Source organism: Mustela nigripes, chromosome 5 (assembly GCF_022355385.1).
Source record: "Mustela nigripes isolate SB6536 chromosome 5, MUSNIG.SB6536, whole genome shotgun sequence".
NCBI lineage: Eukaryota > Metazoa > Chordata > Mammalia > Carnivora > Mustelidae > Mustela > Mustela nigripes.
In genome coordinates this window covers 22,178,691-22,204,604 of record NC_081561.1, presented here as the reverse complement: position 1 = coordinate 22,204,604, position 25,914 = coordinate 22,178,691, and positions in this window count along the sequence as shown.

Here is a 25,914-nt window from a genome sequence, read left to right as displayed (position 1 = left end):
AGAGTTTCCATAAATGATCTAGAATTCTTCTGCATGGGAGATTGTCTCTTTTCCCTCATTTATTTAGATAGTCACACACATGCTGCAACCTGATGTCCAGTCCTCTGTATAGATGTCTTTATATTATAATTAAAATATCATATCATAATTATTATTATATCATATATACTGATATAAATAAATGAATAGCTAAAGGAGGTAGAGCTCCCCTGGAGCTCACTGGGATCATGTTACTACCCAATGTGATATAACTGTGGGACTTGTAGACTGCACACTCTATTCCCTGCCTCCTTCCCATTGGCTGGAGTGCGTATGATTCCTGCGTCCTAGGCAGCCATCTTGGCTCTGGAGGTAGTGCACCAAGTACAGTATGGCAGCAGGAAGGAAGCCTGGCTCCCTGGTGATACACGGAACATTGCTGTGCCTCTGTGTGTCTTCAGATATCTGTGTGAGAGTGAAACACATTTCTATCCATTTACATCACTGTTCTCTTCTGTCTCTGGTAAATGCAGCAAACAGGCTCTGCCCTTGAACCTATGGCTTTGGTTCATTGTGCTTCCACGTATCCTCTTAGCATACCGTGTTTTCTCTATTGTGACACTGCTCATGTTTTATGCACATTTCTCATTTCATCATTGCTATCTCTCTGTAGCAAATAAGTTCTATGAAGACAGGAATCCTTCCTGCTGTTTTTTATTCTCAGATCTCACAGTGTCTGGTTAGTATTTTCTAAATCTTATTGGATGAATCAACGATTTACTAAATGACTGTCATATAACTAGAATTTTTATGTGAACATCCAAAATGTTCTTCTGCACACCTTCTGTCTTTTTAATTATTCTAAGAGCCTCAAAGGAAGAGACCATGATTTATAGCACAAAGATCAACGTACATTGCCAACAAATACTTGACAGTAGCACAAAACAATGAAACCAAATCCATCAAAATGTATTAAAAAGCAGTGTGAAGTGTAGCTCTAAGTGGGAAAACTAGAAGTACAAATACACAGGTTTTTAATCTTTAGAGCAGATGAGGAAGCAAAGCAAAGACAAGGTGCTTGACCTTTCAGAGAGTAACATTTGGTAAAGGAATCCGGCACAGTCAGCAGGTCCCACTACATGTGTTGTAGGTAGAGTGGAGGGAATGTGTGCAGACATAGCTGAGAAATGCGGGACTAAATTATAAGCAGTTTTCAGCATACCAAGGCCAGGTGGAGAACAGGCATTTGGGTGATGCAGAGAAAGGTCAGAAAGACAAGTCCTGGAGAAATTTTATTGTTTATCTTTTGTTCAGTGTTTCTATTCCTACTGTTGTCCTATTTCACAATCATTTCAAATATCCCATTTACAACTTATTACAATGGTTTGTACACCATGAGAGCTTTTGCTCTTCTTCTGGCTTCAAAATTTGAAGGTGATTCCTAGCATTTAGGACTGTGTTTATAAATTTTTGCTGTATGTATAGTCTTTGGATACATTGAAATTTCATTCCTTTTAGGGAATATATGATGTTTGCTTGCTTCTCTCTTGTTTCACATTTACCTATATAACAAGATAATCAATAACAGTAAACATCAATAACCTGTTAAAATGTAGTCTCAAGGATCTTAATTGAAAGTCAGTGAATTTAACTTCATTTCTTTTTGATCTTGCATCTCCAGGCATATTGTGCTTTTCCAACTTTTTTTTTTTTAAATATACTTTTTCCAACATTAAGAATAATGTATTGGTATCACCACCACCATGTCTTCCCAAAATATTGATTGAATAACTCTTAGGTGATATTCTAAATGCTTTGAACAGACAGTAACATATTGAATTGTAACAACTCCAGGAGCTCGGCATTGTTATAACTTCCATCTTAGGAGAAAACTGAGACATAGAAGAGTTACTTGTTGTTGGTTTCATTCAGTTAGTGATTGTCAGAATGAGAATTCCAATCAAGACAGTCTAATTTTTGGACAGAATCTTAGAATCTAAATGAGTCTCTTAAACCATTGCAGTGTACCATATCTCTGGTACCTTCACAAATATATGTTGCTACCTAGGTATCTGTATAGAGTTGCTAGTTTTTCTGAAATTATTCTTTTTTTTTTTAAGATTTTATTTATTTATTTGACAGAAATCACAAGTAGGCAGAGAGGCAGACAGAGAGAGGGGTGGGAAACAGGCTCCCCGCTGAGCAGAGATCTTGATGCGGGCTTCGATCCCAGGACCCGGAGACTATGACCTGTGCCAAAGGCTGAACCTTAACCCACTGAGCCACCCAGCCGCCCCTCTGAAATTATTCTTGAAGAGTGATTTCTGTCTTAGATTACTGGAAAGTTTTTCTTGGGGAAAAATTCATGTTTTGCTCTCTTCTGTTCTACATAGTTGTTCCCCACATTTCTGAAAAAGGAGCTTCTGCTAGAACTTCACAGTTTCAGAATGTGATAGGAATTACCCAAATTTCACCATGAGATTGGAGTTCCAAATTTTGACTCAAGAGGCTAGACGGGACTGCTGTTCATATTTACAATGGTAATGATTTATAGTAATAACAATGAGTACAAACACTCATCAGCAAATCTTCATTGAGCACTCTTTTCTGGGCACTCTAATATGTGCTGAGAACACAAAGAATCCTTTCCCTTAGGGAATTCATCGTGGAGAAGACTCACAAAGAGGTCATTGCAATGCACTGGGGTTACGTGCTTTCATGGAGATTATATATAATACAGAAGGCACGTATGTAGTCATGGATTGAGAGAGCAACATCTAATTGGAGTTCCAAATGCAGCACGGAAGGTCAGAGGAGTCAGGGCTAAGATGAATTCTTAAGATGAATCAGTCAATAGGAATTAGAGAAGTAAAGAATAGAGAGATAAAAATAGGAGTAACTTCTCTTAGAAAAGATGAATTGATCAATAGGAACTAGAAACATAAAGTCACTAGGGGAAGAAGGACATTTTAGGTAAATGGGTGAGCAGGATATTATGTATAGAGGAGGAAGAGTATGTAGTAAATTATAAGTGGTTTGGTATTATTATGTGAAAAGTTTAAGGCAGGAAGGGTCAAGAGTTTAGAGTCACCCTGTGATTTCGGCCGGGCAATGGTGAATTGAAAACACATTTCTAAGGCTGTAGTGAAGGCACTAACATCTTATACTTAAACACAGGGCACAGACAGATCAAGATTCTTGTGGGTGAGTCTTCTAACAATGGGAGACGGAAGGATGAATGGGCAAAAGGTGCTGAGGATCCCTTAAGGTCAAATTCTGAATCTGATGCTTCAGAGAGTCTGGCTCTCTGGTATTTTAACTATCCCAAGCTACACATTTGTCTTGAATTCTTTAGAACTGAGATGCTTATAACATTCCATTCCCGGAGGCATGCACACACCCAAGAGTTGCCTGAATTATGGAAAATAAGTGTCCCGGACGTACTCATGAAGTTGCTGGATATCTCAAGTGGCATCTGTCACCCATGTAGCAACTCTGTGGACAGTACTGACTTACCTTCCTTTTATCATCCTGTTATCTAATTGTAAACTCCAGTCTGGGGCCAAGTTATGTTATGCCTAAATTATCCCAATACATTGGTTTCCATAAATTCAGGTTTCATTTGCCATAAACATTATTTATGTGACATCACTCCTTGAAATCAAAACAGGATATTTTCTTTTCCTGACTCTATCTAAAATGTTACCCAATGTGGCCTCATTTATTCTATTAAACCTATTCTTTATTGCATCTCAACATATACCATTTGCTTTAATTAGATGTCTTTTACTACCTGGGCCCTCCTCCTCTTCCACTTACCTGGAACTTATCACAAGTTCTGTCCCCAGTTGGGTCCTCTGAAGTCTCATTTATTATTATTATTTTATCTATCTATCTATCTATCTATCTATCTATCTATATCTCACCTATTTGTTTATTTTAAGTAGGCTCCATGCCCAGTGTGGAGCCCAGTGTGGGGCTTGAACTCCTGACCCTGAGATCGAGACCCGAGCTGAGACCAAGAGTTGGATGCTTAACTGACTAAGCCATCCAGGCATCCCTGAGTCCCTGAAGTCCTATTTTTTTTTAAGGCTCACTCAAAGTTCTGTCTCTTTCCTGAAGCCTTTCTTTACTATTGTAGGTGTTACAAAGTAAAACGGTGAGCAGTAACATTGTTGATAAAATATATGATTATGTTCAAGTTTAAATCATATTCTAAAAAGTAGATTTACTTCTAAAAATACACACACACACACACACACACACACACACACACACACACACCATGCAATGGAAAGAACATTAGATAGGTCAGTTTAAACCAGCCAATATATGAAAATAAATCAGGCTTTTCTTTTGCATAATTTTGAGAGTATTACATTTTGCTCAGGTAGAAGGAAACCAATTAGTATTTGCATTATCATCAGAGAAGGGCTGTCAAGATGGGAAACAAGGTAGACTTTGCTATCAAACCTTTTGTTTTATGAAAAGATGAGCTGGAATACAAAGGTGTCTGAAGATCAGCCCCGAGTGGAAACCCAAGTGGATGCAGGAAAGGAGCAAAAGAATGAAGAGACTTTAAAAATGTGTGTGTGTCTGCAAGCATGTGCATTTGGGCACTGGAGAAACGCAGCCCTGTAGCTCCTTCCCCTGTCTTTAGACACATCCATATGATCTCACGTGCCTCTGATCCCCTCTAGTAAATAATGTGCGGTCACCCGAATTTGCAGCTAATTATATTCTCTTTCGTTTTCCCCCTCTCTCTTTCAACTGGACTGGCAATCCTTGAGGGCAAAGCCTCCCCTGCAAATGTGTTTCTCTTCTCTCAGTATTTTAGCATCATGAGAACACAGAGAGGACACCATGTGTTAAATGATCCCATTTTGTGTATAAAGACGAAGTCCATTGTTTTTAAGAATGTGTTTTTACTAACACATGATTTTAATAGTTTCACCATCAGTAATCCGGATGCTACTTGAGACCATTAACTTTTCAATGGATAAAAATATGAATCGTACATATATTATGGGTACACCTGTTATTTAACTTAGTTATCAAAACCAGAGCTGGGTGAAAAGCAGAATGTCATTCTGATAGGCACTAAAAATAGATGGGCACTTCAGTATCAGTGGAAAATAAATTTTTATTTATTAGAAGGCTTCCAAGGTCTTGTTACTGTAAGTGTGACTCAGGGACCAGCAGCGCAGGCATTATCTGGGCATTTGTTAGAAATGCAGACTCTCAGGCCCCACCTAGACCTGCTGAATCAGGCTTTAGCTTTATTTCAATAAGACATCAAGGGCCTCGTTGAAGTCTGAAACACGGTGTGAGCAGTAGCATGTGGTTAGAGGTACTATTTTCATACACTGCGCAGGAAGAGTTATATCTCAAGAGGCATGTCCGTAGTTGCCCACTAAGCTGAATCTTTGAACTGATGCATCTAACAAATTTCAGGGATTTTGCTCTGTTAAGCAAAGTATGTGAGTTTAGGACCAGAGCTCAGCCATTCCTAATACAGCGGAGACTGACTGTTGCTAAGGAAGCCTGACTTTCAGGTCATGATGAGCATAGACCGTATTCTACCTACATCCAAAACAAACACTTTAAAAATGTCGACTCTGAGGGACACCTGGGTGGCTCCGTCGGTGAAGCATCTGCCTTCGGCTCAAGTCATGATCCAGGGGTCCTGGGATCGAGCCCTGCGTTGGACTTCCTGCTCAGCGGGGAGCCTGCTTCTCCCTCTGCCCACTGCTCGTGCTCTCTCTCTGTTTCTCCCTCAAATAAATAAATAAAATATATAAAAAACGTCGGTCCTGAAGAGCACCTTTGCTCACCATGCACTAGGCATGGTGACCTTCCCAGAGCTCTTCAGACTTCCCTGGTGAAGGACCTGGGACCCTTGGCACATGCTGCTCCTTCTTCACAGGACGTGCTTCTCTAAACCTCCATGAGCCTGCGTCGGTGACATCACGCAGGTCACCCGTCTGGAGAGATTTTCTTTAGGCACCCTCTCTGAAACAGATGTGTGGTCTTTACCCCTCTACTCTACTCCTACGAATAGCATTAATCGCTCTCTAAACTCCCTTCCTTCCTGCCTGCTTTCCTGCCTTCAACCAACCTACCTTCTTCCCAGTTCCCATCCATGCTTCCTTCTTTCCTTCCTCACCTGTCTTCTCCCCAGACTGCTAGCTGCACGAGAGGAGGACTCTGGTTTCTTGATTTCACTTTCCAATGACTCATCCATTCAGCACGTATTTACTGAGCATCTGCCATAGACCAGCGCAGGGAATGTGATGGCGAGCCCGGCACTGGTCCATGGTAGATGCTCAGTAAACACGTGCTGAACGGATGAGTCATTGGAAAGTGAAATCAAGACAGTTATCAAGATCATCATGCTTCACACGAGCCGCATTAGTAATGAACTATCGTATTCATCCACGCTTTCAAGCTCAGTCCAACTTTCCCTTACATTTTCGGCGTCTCCTTGGTGAAGTAGGATGATTTCTTATAAATACAGAGCATAGATGAAGAGGATGAGAAAGCTTTTTTATTTTTTCAGCAACTGTGGGTTGGGTGGTTTTAGTGTACTCATGACAGGCACTGCCCTGAGCGTCTAGACCTGTCGCAAGTTAGTGCTTAACTTTGCTCAAGTCACTAAGCCTATTTAAATTCCAATTTCCTCCTGTGCAAAATGGCCCTAATAATCGTACCTGTACCTACTTCATGCGGTTGCTGAGACTATAAGTTGTGGTAATGCATTGAAAAATGCTTATTATAGATTCTGGAATATACTAAGCACTCAATACGTCAATATTAGTTTCAGAAAATTTAGACAGTTGGTGCTTGGGAGGATGAATTATCTTTCTAATAGAAATAACATTTACATTGTGATAACCATGATAACAGATGGCATTCACAAATAGTTTAAAATATTGTCCAAAGCGCTCTCATCACATTCTCTTCTGTTATTATGATGCATTTCCTTCATTTTCTCTTCGGAGAGAAATAAATATATGTTTACCAAGTTCCTCTTGGTTCTTTTCATCTTTCCCTGTTGAATGCCTGGATTGGATCACAATATATTAAAATAGGATATTTTATGTGGCTTCATCTCAATTTTGTTGCCATTTTTATTAAAATATAATATACACGTGATATGGACAGATTTTAAATGTACAGCTTGATTAAATTTTGCATATGTGTCCTCCCACATAGCAAACATCCAAATAAGAACATTGAACAAGACCAGATCCCAGAAGTCATCCCTTCCGTCTCCATATATCACCGCTAATCAGACTTACCTTATTAGGGATCGGTTGCGCCTGTTTTTCAGTTTATATAAATGCAGTCATTTACATTCTCTTTTGTTTGGCTTCTTTTACTCCACATTATGTCTGTGAGACTTAACCAGATTGCTGTGTATAGCAGTACATTGCTCATTTTAGTTGCTGCATAATATTTTGCTGCACGAGTATGCCATAATGTATTGATCCATTTAGGGCTCCTCAAGAGTGTGTAGTGGAACCATACTGTGGTTTTAATTCGCATTTTTCTCAATGACTAATGATGGGGTGATATTTTCTTGCATTTATTGGACAATCCTATATTCTCTGTAGCGAAGCACCTATTCAGATCCTTTGTCCGCTTTAAAAAAAAAAAAAAAATGGTGGGTCTTCCCTTTCACTGCTGCTCTTGGAGCTTTACATCCTTCAGATAAAAACATTAGTTGAGTGAATGTGTTGGAAATACTTTCTCCCATTCCATGCCTTGCATTTTCACTCATTAATGGCATCCTGTGGTGAACGGAAGTTCTTCATTTTAATGTAGTATCATCATAAGTCTTTCCATTAATGGTTAGGGCACTGTAGCCCTCTTTAATGTATCTTTGCTTACCCAAGAACATGATGATTTTATTGTGTTTTGTTCTATAACTTTGTTTGTGCTTACCCAAGAACATGATGATTTTATCGTGTTTTATTCTATAGACATTTTTTTTTGCCTTTTAAGTTTCCTCTCTTTTACAAGACTTATATTAGCTGATAAAGAGTTCTCATTTGATAACATTTCATTACAGCACTGTAACAATGCCGTGCTGCTGTCTTTTGACCTCCCTGGTTTCAGGTGAAAAGGCCACTTTGTGCCTGATAAGAAATCCTTTGAAGGAAATATTTCCTTTATCACCAGTTGTGCTTTAATTTCTTTCTCTTTCTTTTTCATCAGTCTATGATATGCCTAGATGTGGTTCCTCTTGTATTTTTCCTGCTTGAGATCTGATGTTGTGACTTGATATCTTTAGATGGTTTTGAAAAATTGTCAGCTAGCATCTCTTCAAATATCGCTCCCTTTTACTGCTTCAATTAAACATCATCATTTTCCAGGCATTCCTCCTGTCTTTTGTACGCCCACGCATGCTTTTTCATCTTTCTCTGTATCTGTATCATCGATCATCTGTATTCATACCTACGTTACATCTAGATAGTAGGAAACTTGCTTAATTTGATGAAATACATCTTTGAAAAACCTGCAACTAATATTTAGTGGTGAAAAACTAAACACTTTGTCCCAAGGAGTAGGAATAAAGTGAAGATGTCAGCTCTCTTCATTTCCATTCAGTATTATTCTGGAAGACATTGCAAGAGTTTAAGAAAATTAAATGAAATACACACAGATTAAAAAAGAAGTAGGGGTGCCTGGGTGGCTCAGTGGGCTAAGCCTATGCCTTAGGTTTAGGTCATGATCTCAGGGTCCTGGGATCGAGCCCCACATCAGGCTCTCTGCTTGGTGGGGAGCCTGTTCCCCCCACCATCTGTCTGCCCCCTCTGCCTACTTATGATCTCTCTCTCTGTCAAATAAATAAAAATAAAGTCTTTAACCCCCCCTCAAAAAAAAAAAAACCCTTAACCTCTTAAAAAAAATAAGAAGTAGAACTCTCTAAATTCACAAATTCTGTGATTGTATGTGGGTGATTGTATATCAAATTCTATGAAAAGTATAAGAAAGTATTGAACTAGTTAGTATATGAATTGTACAAGGTGTTGGGATAGAAGAACAATGATAAAAACAAATTATATATTTATGAGCTAAGTTATGGGCTTCCTTTGGAGACAGGTGTGACCTTGAATGAAGCCATTTTCTTCAGCCCAAGGTCCACCCAACCTTTTGACTTGGTGAGTCAAACATGAAACAGTTCATGCTGGACAGGCTGGCTGTTTCGTCACTAGAAATCTCATTGTCAAGTGATTTGTGCTTTATTTAAGGAGAGAAATTTGGTTAAGCATAGTGGAATAAAGGCTGATTAACCCCACCCACCCCCACAAAGCCCACCAACCCAACAGAATGTATGATAAACATTGAAGGAAATATCTTCAGTGGGAACAGGAAATGTTGAAAACCTTGAATGAAAACACAAAGCAAACACCAAGTACTGTGGAATGTGGATCAAAATGAAAAAGAAAGGTGAAAACTCATGTAGACACTTAGATCTTGAGGAGGAGGCATATTTTTTTGAAGTTGAGGGTATCAGCTCTAAGAGGCCTCTCCTGTGATCCTGCATTAGATCAGTGAGATACCAGGAATATGAGTATGCCATCGAAGGGGCAGAGTATATACCTCAGAGACCAATTTGATAATTAAAAAGACATATCAACTGACCTTTGATAAGGGTGGCAAGTATACACAATGGGAAAGGATAGACTCTTTAACAAATGGTGTTGGGAAAACTGGATATCCACATGTAAAGGAATAAAATTGGACTCTATTTTATATCACACATAAAAATCAAATCAAAGTGGATTAAAGACTTAAATGTAAGACCTGACACTATAAAACACATAGAAGAAAATTTATAGGAAAGGACACTGGGCTTGGCAAAGTTCTCACGAATATGGCACCGAAAGCACAAGACTCTGAAAAACAATCTGAGGGGTTTGAAGGGGCGGGGGGTGGGAGGTTGGGGTACCAGGTGGTGGGTATTGGAGAGGGCACGGATTGCATGGAGCACTGGGCGTGGAGCAAAAACAATGAATTCTGTTACACTGAAAAGAAATAAAAAATATTTAATATGAAAAATAAACAAAACAAAACAAAAAAACAAAAACAAAACAAAACAAAACAAAACAAAAACAGACGAGAAAGACTATGTCGAGCAAGCAAGAATACAAGAAAGAAAGAAGAAAGGAAAGAAAGAAAGAATGAATGAACTACGTCAAACTACAAAGCCTCGACACAGAAAAGGAAATAGTCAATAGAGTCAAAAGGCAACCTATGGAATGGGAGGAAATATTTGCAGACCATGTATCTGATAAAAAGTGAATTTCCAAAATACATAAAAACTCCTACAACTAAATAGAAAAATAAAAATACTAAAAAATAAGTTATACATTTATACATTGACAATGAAAACCTGGAAATTGAAATACAAAATATTTCTATTTACAATACCACCTAGAATAGATGGAAGCTTTAGGGATACATTTAGGCATGTGTTTAAGAGCTCATCACTGGGTTATACAAAACAATGCTGAGAGAAGTTAAAGACCCTAATTAAAGGAATATATATCATGACTATTAATTGGAAGAGTCATTATCATTAAAATGTCAGTTCTTCTGAAATTAATTGATAGGTTCTACATAATCCAATCAAAATTTTAGCAGGCTTTTTAAAAAAATAGAAATTGAAATGTGGATTCTAAAATGTGTGTGGAAATGTAAAAGACCTAGAATAGCCAAATAATTTTGAAAAACAAAGCAAAACAAGATTGAAAGACTTGCACTATGTGTTTTCAAGACTTAGAATGTAGACTGTCAATCAAGACAGTGTAGTCGTGGCACAGTGATAGACAAATGGGTCATTGGAATAAAATACTGGGTCTAGAAACTGATGCACATATTTGTGGTGAGTGGATTTTCAACCCAGGAAATAAGGTAGTTAACTAGGAAAGCAATAGGCTTCCACAATGGTGCTAGAACTACTGGATATACTTGTGGAAAAAGAGCCTTAATCCTTAACTCACACCTTACACAAAAATTAAGGTGAAATGAATTATAGACCCTAACTAAAAGCTAAAATAGAAATTTTTAGAGGAAAACAAAGGAGAAAATGTGTGGCTATAATATAGGCAATGATTTCTTAGAAACTGTAAGTACTAACTGAATAAAAAATATATTGATAAATTAAACTACAATAAAACGATAAACTCCTGCTTTTTTTGAAAGACAATATTAAAAAAATGAAAAGCAACAGATTGGGAGAACACATTCCTAATAAATATATCTAACAAGAAACTCTCACAAACCCAATAAAAAGCAGCCAAATAATCCAATAAAAAAATGGGAAAAGCAGGGCTGTGAATGGCCAATAAGTTGGTGGTAAAATGCTCAATATCATTAGTCATTAGGGAAATGCAAAGTATGACCACAGTGAGGTATCAGTATAAATGCGTTGGAATGACTGAAATAAAATACAAAAAAAGATTGAAATACCACATTTTGGCAAAGATGTGGAGCATCTGGATCTATCATCTGTTGCTATTGGGAGTACAAACTACTCTGGAAAACATTTTACTACTTTCTTATAGACTTCAGCATTTTCTAGCCAGGCGACAGCACATCTACTCCCAAGTATTTACCCAAGAGAAATAAAATGCATATATATATATGCCCACAAAAAGGCTTGTATGTAAATGTTTATAACAGTTTCACTTATAGCTGCAACTGTAAACAACCAAAATTTCCAACAATCAATGGAAAACCCAACTGTGAGATACTCAGATAATACGTGCTATTAAGCAGTAAAAAGGAACAGAACAAAGATAAGGCACGAAACCGGACATACCTTAGTTTATACATGCACGCGCGCACAAACACACACACACACACACACACACACACACACAATTCCAGAACATGTCCAACAATCTATAGCGGCAGAAGGAATTTCAGTGATTGCCTCGAAGTGGGGGTGGGTGGAATTTTCCACAAAACACCATGAAGGTACTTTTTGAGCAAGCAGAGATGCCAATTTCATAATTGTCTTGATGTTTTTGTAGGAATATGTATTTGTAACTTCATCAGGGGGTATAATTTGAGCTGTGTATTTTACGGTAATTTAAAGTTTAACTTAATGTAATTATTGACTTGTCCACGGGATGTTAAGGAAAGGAAGACTTGGTAGTGCTGCGAACGTTGCCCTTGTCCAGAGGGATTCCAGTGTGTTCCCGCTCTCTCTTCCAGTGCTCTAGCTCTAGTGTAAGATCCTGTTAATCCACCAATGTGGAGTTTCAGGATTCTTCGTGGCTGTTTTCTTGGGTCTGCCCTTACTTCGAAGGCATAGCCCTCAATTCTACTTTGTTGTCCTTTGGGGATGGTTTAATTTAGAGCCCTGAGTGTTTACCCTTCACCGTGGCTCGCCTGGAATTCCAACCTCCACGTCCACAGCTGCCGAAGTAAAGTGCAGTGCTGCTCGGCTCCTCTTTTTTCCTGTGGTATTTTCTGCTGGATTCCCTCTGCCTCCATCTCGTGTGTGCCTTGGGAATATTAAAATCCCAACATGGCGGACAGTGAGCAGAACCCTAGGCTCATTTTTCTGCAGTTCCTTTCCCTCCAGCATTGAGCTCCTTGAAATCTGGACTCCTTGGGTTGCTTTTATCACTTTTAAACACGCCTTTGACAACGACTGTGTCTCTGGTGTGGTGGCGGGTGTTCTAGGATTAAACAAAATTTTATTTTCTGCTTAGATCCTTGGGTAGACGTCATAGGCAAGTACGAGGAAGATGGGATCAACGTCTAGTCAACAATTTAGGGACGATTTAAAGTAGTTCACAGTGAAACGCTGAATTTAACATGATCACATACTGGGTTGGGGGAAGGAAGGGAAGAACATCGCGGCTGGCTGGAATTAGAGAAGACTTCTTGGAGGTGGTGCTGGCCGAGGTAGACCTCCACTCAAAAACTGGGGCTCTGAGATTGGGATTAAGCCTGGATTGCCATGGGGCATCAAAGTAATCTGAGAAGATAGGCCTGCTTCCAGCAGAAAGCTGGTTTGTGATGGGAATCTGTTAAATCAGGATCATCACGGCGTGGACAGGGAAGCTATCTTAATCTACTTTATTCGCAAGACACAAACTAATTAGACATCTTACCAGAGGTCCCATTCTTAGGGGCAGATTCAGGACTAAAACCAAGTTTTCTGATTTTCCTCCAGTGTCTCTCCCTTACAGGCACATTTCTCTGCTGCTAAGAAAGAGCCATAAAAGTGTTATGACATCTCTTACCTGAAAATTTGAAAAGAAATATTGCTTGGGCTTCGAATCACTGGATTCATCTGGGAAATACATGAGGAAGAGCTGATAAATCTGTTTTTGTGCGGGTTTGATGTGGAGTATAAACAGATGCTTATGACCCGTTCCTGAGAGCGCCGACGACTGAGTAGGAATGATGTACTCGGGATAGAGTCACACATGCTGGAAGATACATCACCACTCAAATCCTATTAAAATAATTTGTTCACTAAAGAAATATCTGTTCTGGTTGCACATGATTCCTGCCTCCTGAGTCTCTGGAGTTTTCTGGGGCAAAATTATCCAGAGCTCCTGGAGAGTAGGCTGCATGCCTTTCTTATTTGCCTTAGCATTTCCAGGGTCTAGCAAAATACTTGCCAATCGTTGGTTTCTAACAAGTGTTTGATGAATTGCATTAAGTTTATTTTTGTCTGTTGGGTTATAGAAGAAAGAAAGGCATGCACAATGAACAATACATTGGGTATTTTCATATATTTCTACTCATGATGTAAATTGGTTCAATACTTTTGGAATGATATTTAGCAATAGATACAAAAGCTATAAAATTACATCTGCTTGATAAAATCCAGCTTTTAGATGTCTATTCTAAGGATATAATAAAAAAAAAAAAAGGAAAGAGTTGTATTGACGAAACTCTTCACCAAAGCTGCTGAAAATTGAAAAAAACAAAAACACTGTAATGAATAGAAGTAGCAAGAATGTCTAATGATAGAGAAATATGCAAGAAAATACCCTAGTTTCAGCATTAGGGAGCCATTAAAAAGATAACTGTGGCCACCATGTAGAACATGGAGAATACTGTATATCAAATTTAAATATTAGAATACAATGGATGTATACTATAAAATTACAACTATATAGGATAAATAAATATGCTAGAAGGCCATAGAGAAGATGGTAGTTTTGTAGGATGGAGGGTTCATAAATTCAGATGGGTGCTGAGCAGGTGTCTCTGTAAGATGAGTGGTATGAACAGTCCCAGTGTGTGGTGGGCATGGGAGGGGAGGGTCGATAGAATGAAGCTTTAGCTTTGCAACTCAGAAATCAATAACCAGAGGAACATCTCGATGACTTTGGGGGAAGATATGTAATACATCTTATCTAAGTCACAATGTTTTTGGTGAAACTCATATTCAAAAAAGGAGGTGAAAAAAATCTTGGAACTGGAATGCTGCAGGACCCAGATACTTAATCTCCCCTGTTGTTCTCACTGGTATTTATGCCAGTAATGATAATGCCATCAAATCTTGAAGGTTCTTAGTATTGGGGAGCCCCTTATCAGCAAGTACATAACCATGAGAGGCACAGACCATAAATGTTAGGCTGACAATTCATGTCAGTGCCCAGAAGTGGTAGAAACAAGAGCCAGGTTGAATGTTCCAGAGCTGAAGGAAAGACTGGAGAGGAACAGCAATGCTGACTCTTCTGCTACAATCCTTTTTCTATGTGTCAGAGGGTTTGCCCTACACATGTGAGTGCCACCCTTTAGACACAACACTAGTCTCCAGTTAGTAGTTGCTAATCATTAACTTGCTCTCCTGAGAAATCATGTTCCCAGTGCCCAGTCCAAAAATAATTACATTTATGCTGTTTGCTACTACATAGTGATTTCATTTTCTTTCCCTGCGTCAGTTGTGCCTTTAGGTGATACACTCATTGGTACAAGAGCTAGTCCTTGTTTTGGCACAGTCTGGCCTACTTTTGTGCACTGCTTATAGAATTCTAGTGAAACGGAATGCTAAAAACAGGAATGCAGGATAGAAATAAACCCAAACCTCCCGGGAGAGCGTGAACTTGGTAATGTATATTGAAGGGGATAAAATGAGATTGTAGCAAAGAAGGGCTAAACCACATTTCCTGTTCTATCTTTGACTTTGTGCACAACCTTGGAAAAATGACCAATATTCTATGCTGTTGTGCCACTTGGTTCAGACTTACACTTCTTCAATCCAGATTTCTACTGCCTGAATCGCAGTGAGAGGGCAGGGCTCTCCACTTTCTCATTAACCATGAAGATTTAGTAGGATCAGCTGCTCTGTAGTCATTTCATGATTCCATCACTGGTCATTTGTTCTCATCTTTCCTAATGCAGTCATGTGGCCTGCCTATTCTGCTTCTTCTATATTACTGCTCTCATTTGTTCCAAGATATTTTTTTTAATGCTATTTCATCTGATTCATCCCCAATAAGCCATTCAAGTTCCTAGAATCCCCTCTCATGCCATCGGGTTGAATAACAATGCAATAGAAGCTCATGTACAAATTGCTTAATAAGGAATGGCTTATTAAAACTTGGAGAAGGTCTTTCATGGCCATACCTCCTTAATGTAATATTGGGGAAATTGCCTGCCAAAGAGTCCAATACCAATTCAATAAATGCTACTGTTTGTTCTTCCTTTCTTCACCTGCTTTTTGGAATGCACTTGACCTGTAGGGAGGCCATTCATTATCTTTATTTTACAAATTGAAGAAAGTAAAAGGTTCAGAGAACCTAAAAGTCTAATTCATCCAAGATCTAATAACTATAAGTAGGGATGGGTAGACTTAAGCCTGTTTACTTATTAGTTTATTAATTCCTCAACTCAACGACCAACATTTAAGAATCAACTATATCATGGCTACTGTTTTAGGCGCTGGCATCTTACAATGGAGTGATTATACAACTTCCCGTTGGACCAGATTCCCCCAAATGGATCATGATCTTTTTAATAAGGATCTTCTAATCTATGGTGATTGGATGGATTAATAACATTATTTTTTCCTATTTTTCAGTTGTTCATTCACCAAAAAGAAAAAAAACCACACCAATGAACTGCTTTCTATATACAGTGATAAATACAGTGTCATAGCAAGAAATCTGTATCTTTCAAATTCTTTTGTGAAGTTACAACAATTTGCATGTTTAACAAGGTCATTTTTAATGGAGGTCAGGTGAGGTAGGAGAAGCAAAGGGCATGATGGGAATTGAAGAAATAAAGTGGACTTCAGTATTAGAGTCAAAACTAAGGATCATCTCTTTTGTTTATTGTTTGTGTGAGTTAAGACAAGCTATTTAAAGTCTCTGTTTCGGTTGTCTCCTTTGGTAAATTGGAGATAATCCCACCTTCAGAGAAGCAGAGAAATTAATGACAGACCTAAACCAGGACCTGCAGAGAGTATGGGAGTATTCAAGAAATATTGGTTTCTTCCCTGTCTTTAATGGAGGCTGCCATTCTCCGGGTGCTGGGGTGCCACTGACCAAAGCATTTAGGTCTGCAGTATCGTAGCCTAGCGCCATCGTGAGGCCATGCATGGCTCCATGTTCACCATGGTCTCCACCAGAAGTGCCAAACTTCCAGATTACTTGCCTGGTTTCCGCACACTCTTCCTTCTACAGATCTGCAGGATAGAATCTGATGCAGTTCTCCACACCCCCACCCCTGCATTCTTGGCCATCCTCTCCACAGCCCTGCCTCCATCATCAGGGATCAGCACCGTCCCCTGTATGGTCATATTCTCCTTGCTGTTCTCTGAGTCTCCCCATGGAGTAGCCACTTACTGGTTTTTTGTTTGTTTTGTTTTGTTTTTCTTCTTCTTTTTTAATGTACCCTACCTGTCAGGACCAGGAAATGGTGTTGGATTCTCTCTTGAAATCTTTTGCTACTTGGAGGTCATCCCCTTGCTTGCAGTGGCGTGTGCCCACTTCGAGCATCTCCCAGCTGCCTCAGTTCACCTGGGTGGCATAAGCCACTCCCTTCTCCACCTAGTGTTGTAACTTCCTGCACTCCCCACTTCCCCTGACTCCCAAGCTGCCATACTTCCAGTGCCCAGTTCCACCTGTAAATGCCAGCTCTAATTCGAGGCACACTGCCCTATAATTGTAATATTTATTAACCCTGTTGTATTTCTAAATCATTTAACGTGTGTAAATTGTGCTTCTGTTTTTATAGAGTTCCAGTGTTTATTTTTCTGCGTCGCTGATAAAAATTTTTGAGTACTACGTCCAAACCTCATTCTTTCCAGTAAGCCCTGAGGTTTTTCTTGTGCTATTTTGCCCAGAATGATGATTTCTGGGAACCCACAGGTCTCCTATGGGAGAGCTGATTCTGTGACCCACTTAGGCTAAGCGAGGGTCCGGCTGGCCTTTTCTTATGACTTGTTTCTGTTCAGGTGTCATTGAGACTACATACCAGCTAAACTTTCTGCCTTGTCTCTTATTCAAATCCTGGTTTGACTTTCCACGATTTCCCATTCCCTTTCCCAGCCTGACCCCATGGCACGTTTGCAGGCTCTTCACTCATTTTGTCCAACGCCATGGGGCAAAGAAGCCCAGAAGCCCTTCCCCCTCTCTATGGCATCACACCATAAGTCCCATCTCTGTAGATGGGACAGATCACCTGTCAGTTTCGTGTAAGAGTGAGACAGAGTAAGAGACCCTCTCCCTTGAGCCTTCCTCTCGGGGCACATCCTTCCTCCTGGTCTTTGAAGATCAGGAGGAGCAGATGAGGGCAAGTGCCTTTGATTGCCTTCTGCATTTCCCTTTCTGTTTTCCCCATTCTCTGCTCCACACACCTCAATCTGTTTCCTGCTCCAACCCTCACCGGAAACTGCTCTTGGCAACATCTCCAAGATCTTCCCTTTGCCACAGGCAGCACACACTTGTGTCTTTATTTGACGGGATCGGTTGAAAGAATTTGAAGCTGGTCTCTTTCCTGATTTCAAATTGGTCTGCTTGCCCCCTCACTTTCCTGGTGCATCTTCCAGAGTGTGCTTCTCGGACTCTGCCCCAGACTGACTTCCAAATTTGGACTTCCTCGAGGTGCAGGTTTGAGATCTGCCTCTTCTCCATTCTCTGCCTCCTGTCATTGAATGGTCCTCCCTCCTGCCATGGCTTCCGGTGCCATCCACATGCTGGCTTGCTCACAGGTAACCTGCGCTTTTCCTCGGAGCCCTCGACATATGTCTAGCTGGTAATCTCTACTAGGAAGTGACAAGACATCTTAAACGCAACATGTCCAAAATCAGACTGTGCTTTCACTGGGTTCTGCTCCCACTGCTGTCTCTCCGAATTGGACAGAACTCTCCCCTTCTTTGCCATCTCTGTGTCGCTAGGTTCTCATGGAGAGGCTGGCTTGTGGGTGCAGGTGGTGTACAGGGGCTGTCATGTGAAGCTTTTCTGCATATGAAGAAGGGATAAGTGGCTAGAAAGAATAACACATAATAGAGATGGTTAGGGGATCTGTGAAAATAAGTTTATTCTCATGTATTGCTGATAGGGGAGTTTTAATAGCTTTTCGGGAAAGGAACGTGATGCCATTTATCCTTCACTTGCACTCCTGAGACGCTCCAACTGAAATAAAAATACCAAAGCAAAGTAAAGATATTTAAAACACATCGGTTTTCGTGGTAAAGAATGGCAATAAGGTCGAAACCCATCTATGGGGAAGGGATGAATCAATGATGGCTCAGCCGCATCCACAAGCATCACGTACCCGGGGAAAAATGAGGGAAATTTATACAAGCTGATCTGAATGGATTTCCACAGTGCAAGTTGGAAACAGGTGTGTCTCCAGTCTTGTGTGTTTTGGTGTGCCTTTGTGAATGGTTTTATGCGACTGAGTGTGGAGAGAGGTATCTGATTCAAGGTGGGAGAATCTGGGTGTGTTTTTAGTTCTTGTTCTTTTATCTGATACGGACACGTGAAACGTTTGCATAAATTTTCACCAAAGTTATTCTCTTTATAGGAAAGAAGAAAAGCCTCTCTCCTTTTCCTTCCCTCTTCTCTGTCACGACACCATGTCCAAGGTAGCGAGGGTTAGCATTAGGCAGGGCTCTTTCCCAACCCATCGTCTTTTATTTTCGGTCTTTCCTGGAGTGCTCCTTCTGGTTCCCTTTGCTCCTTCATTTCTGTGCAGTGCTCTGCCTAAATCTTGTGCTCTTGATGTATTAAGGACCGATTTGCAAAAGAAGTATTTTAGGAAGTAAACAATGTAAAATGAGCAACCCAGCCGAACTAGCCTGTCTTCCACAGTGATGTCTGCCCCTCGGTTTCCTTCACAGGACATGCTAACTCTTTGCAAATCCTGTTCTGCTCTTTTGTGCATCACCTGTGCCACTGTTCGACCACCGCAGACCCTGGGCTTTGTGTGAAGTATCAGGAGCCAGTGCAGCTCCTGGCACATGGTAGGTGAACTTCAAACAAATTTTCATTGGGAAAAATGAACAAATGCCTGAGTGAAGAAAGAAATATTTACTAACAGAGCATAGGACTATTTTAAATGAATTGAGACCCCGAAGCTACATGAAGATATATATATCTTACACACACACACACACACACACACACACATGCACACACATGCGCCAGTAGTCTATGTTATATGTGTATGGAGGTAATTCTAATAGCTTTTATTTAAAACTGTGTTACATGCAGATGCATTTTTCACAAAATGGGGATTTTTTTTGTTTTGTTTTGTTTTTCTGTTTTGGAAGATGAGCACTCTGTGGCATGGTTTGTCTGGGAGATAAGACAGCAGGTGAGAGAAATTTCAGATCAGATTTGGATACATGTCATTACAGCTCATAGGTGAGAGGCAAGAAACAGTCCTTAACATTTTTGACTATTTCTTTTCTGTCCATAGTATTGTATTTCCTAAATAACAACAACAACAAAAAAAGATTGAGTTGAAATTAAATTGGATCTGAAATGCCAGATATATGCCCAAACCTCTAAGAAATCGATGAAATATTCCTGTCTGAAGTCTGGGACCAAACATGATCTCGTCCATGTCAGCAGAATTGCTAATAAAACTCCAAGGTGCTTCCCGACCTCCAGGAGAGGCGAACAGTGCTTAATCAATAGATGTTTGGCTGAAGCACGTTGGGCTAAGAATATCTATAGGAGGTAATGCAAAGTGTGACATCTCCTCGAGCTGTAACCGTCCTGTCAATAGCACTAACATCTGAAATACATATTTACACCCATACTGTCCTTTTCAACTTAGAAATGCAAATAAATGTATTCGCTAATTAATATTTCATTATTCCAATAACTAGAATGGATACTGCCACAGCCCCAAATTCTAATCAAGACACTAAGTAAAGCATTTCTTTAGCCAGGTCATTGGACTGGTAGCAAAGTAAATGGAAAGAATCAGGGTTGAGAATCTAAGTATCTGTCTTTGAACAGCTAGGCTGTGGCTCCATAAGCTTCCAAGAGTGATATGACTTGTCTGACCCTGACTTGGTTCATCCGTAAAACTGAGAAAACCATATTTGTCATCATGCTGTGTGACAATTCACGTAGGAAGCATCTATAATGTGCCCTGCATGACATCTCCTTGGAACAGGTGCGTGGGACAATATTACAGGCATGTGGTTCGTTCTTTAAGAGTTTACTTACAGGGGTGCCTGGGTGGCTCAGTGGGTTAAACCTCTGCCTTAGGCTCAGGTCATGATCTCAAGGTCCTGGGATCAAGCCCCGCATCAGGCTCCCTGCTCAGTGGGGAGCCTGCTTCCCTTTCTCTCTCTGCCTGCTTCTCTGCTGACTTGTGATCCCTGTCTGTCAAATAAATAAAATCTAAAAAAAAAAAAAAAAAAAAAGAGTTTACTTACATATAGTCTGGTGCAATTGCAGGGTGACTCAGGACATAGACTTTGCTAGAGTTTTGTCTTGTTTTTGTGTTTTTGTTCCACAAGTAAAAAGAAAATCAGGGTGAAGTTAAAAAAAAAAAAAGGCTTATGCAAAAGGATAAAAAGTAGCGTAGAGGATGGGTGGGAAGGCTAGAGATACAGCCTTGAAATAAGTCAGACAGAGCAGGAGCCAAGTTGGCTCCAGGTCTTGGCCTCAAGACCTTGAGACTCAGGAGAATTTATTTGGCTTCCATCACCCAGATGGATGCACTTTACCATCATTTTTTTTTTTTTTCCTATCCTGTGGCACTTAGCTCAAAATTTGGGGATTCAAGAGAAACTCTGATTAGCTTAGCTTGAGGTACCTGACCATCTTTTTTTTTTTTTTTTAATGTATTTATTTGACAGAAAGAAATCACAAGTAGATGGAGAGGCAGGCAGAGAGAGAGAGGGAAGCAGGCTCCCTGCTGATCCCAGGACCCTAAGATCATGACCTGAGCCGAAGGCAGTGGCTTAAACCACTGAGCCACCCAGGGGCCCCATGACCATCTTTTTTTTTTTTTTTTTTAAATCTGCGGGAGCAGGACATCTCAATTCATGGCTCTTCCATAGCACCTGGCAAAGGAGAAACAGTAATTCTTAAACCAAAGCTCAAGCTGTTAAGAAGGGGCAGAATTTAAATTAATGAATTAATTGGTTAAAAGGACAATTAAATATGAAAATTTAAAGTTAATTAAAGTGAACATGTTACTACAAATTTCTAAGCCCTCCCCATGGCCTCTTGAGCAAAATGGAAAAGCTCTGAGTGACATTCCTTAGGCAACAAGACGACGCTTCAGTATGGGAATAGAAAAAAGCCGGAGGTGGTGCAGACATCACAAATAGGAGCCCAGGGAGTCATTCAGCTGGGACAGGTGAGCCCTAGGACTTCCAGGGGTGGCCGGAGCAGGGTGGCGAGCTCTGGGCTCTGGGCTCTGCGCTTGATGACATTCCACATAAGCGTCACATAAAAAATAAAAATAAAAAATAAAAACACGCATGTAGGGACCACAGCAACTAAACAACCTTTTCAGAACTAAAGAGCAAAGGCACAGCATCCTATGCTCGGGGCTGTATCTTCTACATCTTCTGATACCACGGATCTGATATCCTGGAGGAAATGGGGTCAGGGTTAGCTCTGACCTTCAACATGGAACAGCTTTGTAAAGGAGGTGACATACTGCCAGCCGGACACTGCAAATCCTGCACTGGCAGTGGGACAATATTTTCCAGTTTTGCAAAGACCTTAAAGAGCACTGGGCTCATTTGAGCTTCACAGAGGGGCAAGGGAGCTGATGGTGTCTCCACGGAGGAGTGAAAAGCCAGGTGCAGGGCGGTGGAGTCTCTAGGACAGTTCTAGAATCCTGCAGTCCTGACTCTCCATATAGTACTTGCTATCCAATAACAGTGATGTCAGTTGAAAAAACAAGGGGCGGAGGGGCAGACAATATTACAGGCATGTGGTTCGTTCTTTAAGAGTTTACTTACAGGGGTGCCTGGGTGGCTCAGTGGGTGAAGCCTCTGCCTTCGGCTCAGGTCATGATCTCAGGGTTCTCGGGTTGAGCCCCATATTGGGCTCTTGGCTCAGCAGAGAGCCTCTTCCCCCCCCCTGCCCCACCGCCTTCTGCTCTGCCTAATTGTGATTTCTCTGTCAAATAAAATAAAATCTTTTAAAAAAATGGGTGGGACCCTTTCCTCAGATTAAAATGCCATGAGATCCCTAGTATTTAGGAACAGAACAAGTGGACCCACCACAGTTGGTTGGGAGTGAAGGGCTCAGGGTCCCCCTCACAGCTCCCTCTCCCTCCTCCTGGAACGTGAGCCAGACTCCAGAGGTCTGAGGGAAGTGGTGTTTTGCATTTCGCGGGTTGAAAACTCTTGCCAGCTTTACCATCCAGGATTTATTTGGGTCTCCCTTCCCTCGTTTGCTCCACATCGTGTGATGTTTTTCCATGCAGCTTGGATCCCAGCGGTCATCTCTAGTGAAGGAGACTGTGCAGGTGGCACTGTGTAGAGAACAGGCTGGGGACAGGAAGGCAAGATGCTCGTTTGGTTTTGTTTTCCCTAAAGTTGACATTGATTTATGGCAGTGCCCAAAAAGCGAGGCATGGGACTGCTATGCCACTGTTTCTGTGTCATGAAAAGATCCCCGGGGGCCTTTTGTAGCGTGTTTCTGTGTTAACCCACACAAGTCCCTCGGGATCGGAAGCATTCTTTTTCCAGCCATAATTGCAACCACCTTGGAAAGCACATCCGTGGTCCTGACCAAAGCTGGTTTTACTTCCGCAGCAACGCTTCACGGGTTCATCTTCCCTCCGTAGAGCCTCTAATGCAATTCCGTAAATGGCTTTGTGTGGCTTTATCTGAACAAGACACGCAATAAGACCCCTTCCCCTCCCACTCGGGTTAGAGAGTTCAAGTGGACCACACAGAGGCCACATACGCATATTTCTATTCATGGCCCTTCACACACACGTTGCCCAGTCCAACCAAACCCAGGCCGTAAGCAGTCTTCAGCTGGATCAAAAATAATGCCATTTCTAGGGGAGGACAGAGCCTGGCGTTCGGTGCTGCTGGGTCTCCAGTGTTGTGAAGAGACGGGAGAGACAGGAGAGGGTGAGACAACAGGGCTTGGTGACTCATTGGCTGTAGAGAGGGAAGGGCATGGTCACTTGGAATGGCCCAGAAGAGTGCAATGAGGAGCCCTGTTACAGGGAGAACTGGCTGGCGGGAGCATGAAGGCAGTCACAGCCCGGTAAATGCAATGGGCTGAAGGAGAAAAATGGAAGCAAGCTGAAAAAAAAAAAAACCCCTTATTTTGCACTTGGGACTAGAAATGACTTCATATGTTATCGGTAATCTGAGTACAAACTAAATTGATCAGATATTCAGACATTTTTGTCACGTATAACTGTGTATGCCTGTGTGTTCATGCTTGGTGTTAGTTACATGTTACTTACCTTCCTTGTGATGTAGCTAGGTCTTGCTGCCCATATGTTAAAGAAAGAAAAAGGGGGTTTGGGGAAGAATAATGAATCCAAGGGGGTATATTAGGTTTCTCCAGAGAAAATGAACAAGTATTATGTATGTTTGTATTGAAAATATTTATTATAAGATATTGGCTCATGTCATTATGGAGGCTGGGAAGTCCCAGATCTGTGGTATGGGCCAGCAGGCTCACACCCCACAGATGCAATGGAGCACTTCCAGTTGGAAAACCAGAAACCTGGAGACCAGGAGGCCCCATAGTGCAGAAGTCTGAAAGCAGCCTTCTGGATAATTTCCTCTGGCTCAGGAAGTCAGTTTATTGGTTCTGTTTAGGTCTTCATCTGATTAGATGAAGCCCACCTACATTATGGAGAGCAATCTGCTTTCCTTAGACTTTATCAATTTACATGTAAAGCTCATCCAAACACCCTCCAAGCTGACATCTGACATAATCATCACAGGTGGGAGGAATAAAGATATAAAAATTAAGATTATTTTAGGTTTCAGGAAAAACGATGACTGTCTTGTGCCTAGAAACATATGCTCTATGAGTAGATTATGAATAAGGCATCTTGGTTTGATGAAGTAAAGTCCTAATAGTAAAAAAAATTAACAAGATTTCAGTACCTGGGGCAATTCTCTGTGTGATACAAGCCCTCTTCTAGATGTATCAAGCACTATATTTTACTTTGAATTCCAGGTTCTTCACTTTTATGTTTTTGATACTAGTCACAAGCCCTTCCTTGCCTTTCTTTCCACAAGCCCTTGTATTGGTACAAGGTAGGTGCTCAATAAATACATGTCGGTCACATTTTGAGTATATCATAATTTGCAGTGTTTGGCAGTTTGCCGCCAATTTCTTTCTTGAACTGGAGACCTGTATACTTGATTATATACTTTATAAAGAAAATATGGGAAGGAGAGTCACTTGAGTGGTGCAGTCAGTTAAGCAACGGACTCTCGGTTTTGGCTCAGGTCATGATCTCAGTGCGGAGTCTACTTAAGTTTCTCTCTCCTTCTCTCTCTATCCTGTCTCTCCCCCACCATGGGCCCTCTCTGTCTCTCTCACAAATAAATAAATCTTAAAAAAGAAAAAAGAATATATGAAAAGGAGAGAGCTTGTACGAAGTGATTCCCTTAACTCAGATTTTCTTCTTGCTTTCTCCGCTCACATGTACTTCCTATGCACAGGGAGATCAGAGGCTATGATGATGTAAAGAGGAATCAAACTCTATTTTTTTTTGGACCTCCTTATTTCATTCCCTTCTACCCAGATGTCTGCTGGAATTCTCTCATCATTTGAAATTGAAAGGATGAGAGAATTTTTTACTTAAATATTTAAATATTTCCTGGATCATTCTGTCAAATATAGAACGTTTTGTGTAATTCAAGTTAGTACTGCTCAATAGTTTCCTCCTGGAAACTACTGAATGAATTTCTCATGTTAATGTGCTTTTCTTGGGTTTGCCCAGTCAAGCATCTTTGACCTTAATACTCAAAGGTCTCCTGGGCCCCTGTGTTCTTTCCTATTTCTACCCTCCTCTCCACCTCCAATGACACTGCTTCATCCTCCCATGTGGACCATTCCAGCAACCTTCCCATCTCCATTTTGCTTTCCTCCAATGCACATCTTCCTCTGCTTCCAGCAGAGGTGATCCTTTCCAGCCTTGAAACTGCTTCTATTATTTCCTTGCTCCAAAGTCTTCTGTGAGTCTCCATCATCTAGACGATAAAAATCCAAATCCTGGTCCCTTGTCCCTTCCATTAGCTGCATCTTTTAAACCTCGAGTTAATCTGGCCACTACTAGTGATCCACTCATTCCCATGCTCTTTGTTGGCCTATAATACCTTCCTCTTACTCTGTCTGGCACACTCCCATTCAAGGTCAGCTCAAGCGCTCCATATATTAAACTTTTATATGGAAGCCTCTCAAGCCTGTAGCCAGGCTTACACTTTCCTCTTTACTGTGGCACTGATGAAATTGTGCGTGACACCATGCC